The 1,705-nt window shown below is 41.6% G+C and overlaps 1 long non-coding RNA gene across 1 annotated transcript; it reads left to right on the top strand.

Annotated features, from left to right (window-relative positions):
• The first annotated feature begins 207 nt into the window (after positions 1–207).
• LOC117537348 lies at positions 208–854 on the top strand. The gene is made up of 3 exons (XR_004567710.1): positions 208–268; positions 529–691; positions 791–854. It is a non-coding gene; the product is annotated as an uncharacterized LOC117537348 (long non-coding RNA).
• The last annotated feature ends 851 nt before the right edge of the window (positions 855–1,705 follow it).

Here is a 1,705-nt window from a genome sequence, read left to right as displayed (position 1 = left end):
TTTCTTGAACAGCTTTTAGTCATAATGTCATCTCTACACATGTCTAAATGATTGTTTTGTTGTTCCTGTTGTGCCAGCTGGAGATTTGTACTACACATACAAGGACAATGAGAGGATGGTTGTGTGCACCAAGGACCAAATTATCAATGTCCTGAAGGAGTGCCATGATAACCTGGGTTCCGGAGGTCATGCAGGGAGAAGGCGCACCACCGAGAAGGTTTTGGCAACGTACCACTGGTCCACTATGCGGGAGGACGTGAAGAAATGGGTGGGAGTTTTTGACTGACTGACTGATTATTGATCTACAGAAATGTGTTGTATGTGTACATTGAAACAGAGTGAGACATGTGTGGATCTCATTGGCCCACTTCCCTCCACTGCTAAGGGCAAAAGGTACTATCATGATGGGCTGAAGCATGTGTAACCTCCTTTAAAGGTTCTAAACGTGAAGAATCTGGTTTAAAAAGAAAGGAAATCATTTACAGTGATTCTGTATGTATTTACAACATTCTGCATTTTATATTGCAGATACATTCTAACAGCGACTGATCTGTTCACGAAGTGGGTGGTAGCAAAAACGCTCTACCACAAAACAGCTGTTGAGGTCTCAAAAAAGATTGTAAATATTCTTCTCGATTTCGGTCTTGTCGAGAAGATCATTACCGACCAAGGACGGGAATTTGTCAATGAGGTACAATAATCTATCTAATACAGTGTATGTGTTATGTGTAACAATGTAATACGATTTTTCAGGTAATTTGGTAATTGGTGTACACTAAACCATCTGCAGGTCAACCGTGGTGTTTTTGATGCACTGGGTGTAAAACACTGCATCACTTCAGCGTACCATCCCCAGTGCAATGGCCAAGATGAGCGTACAAACCAAAACATAAAAAAAGCACTTGCAAAGTACTGTGGAGAGGACCAGAATGACTGGGATTTACATCTGAGGGGCATTGTGGCGAGCATTAACACCTCAAAGCAGGTACAATGTTGTAACAAATGCAGATGGAAACAATACTCAACAGAGATACTAAAAGGAATTTTTATGCTTTCAGAGGTCAACCAAGTGCACGCCCTATTTTGCCCAGTTTGGGAGGCACCCTCGCGTCCCGGGTGTTATAAATGCTACAGTCAATGACAGGGATGATACCTCTGTTTTGGTGCCTGCTGATGAGGCAGAACAGCAGCTTGAGGCAAAGGCTGCAACCATTGCAGATTTGCACTCGAAGGTGAGAATAAAATGGCAATATTTAAAACATAATAACTCCTAAAAAATGCAAGCGTATGTTAAGGACTGTAAATGATAACTGTTACATATCTTTCTCAGATTTACCAGAACATCCAAATAGCACAACAGAGACAGAAAATCTCTTTTGAAAAACGCAAGGGAAAGAATGTGAAATCTTTCCTGATTAACGTTGGAGATGAGGTCCTAAGAGCGAATAAGAGGAAGGAGGGCCGAAAAGGTGGAAAACTGGAGTGCAACTGGTTTGGCCCTTATGTGGTTTCCTCAATCACCAACAAGGGTGTGGCAACCCTGTTGAGCTCAACAGGAGCTCAGCTGAGACAGAGTGTGAATGTGTCTCAGCTGAAGCCCTTTATCAGGCCTATGTTGAGAGGTATTTTGATTATCAATACAAGGACACATTTTAGGTATACTTCATGTGTGGTACTTCAATAATACTGTTTATTTTTTGTCTAT

Source organism: Gymnodraco acuticeps, unplaced genomic scaffold (assembly GCF_902827175.1).
Source record: "Gymnodraco acuticeps unplaced genomic scaffold, fGymAcu1.1, whole genome shotgun sequence".
Lineage (NCBI taxonomy): Eukaryota > Metazoa > Chordata > Actinopteri > Perciformes > Bathydraconidae > Gymnodraco > Gymnodraco acuticeps.
The sequence above is the reverse complement of the archived record's forward strand: the minus strand, read 5'-3'. Positions and strand labels throughout refer to the sequence as shown.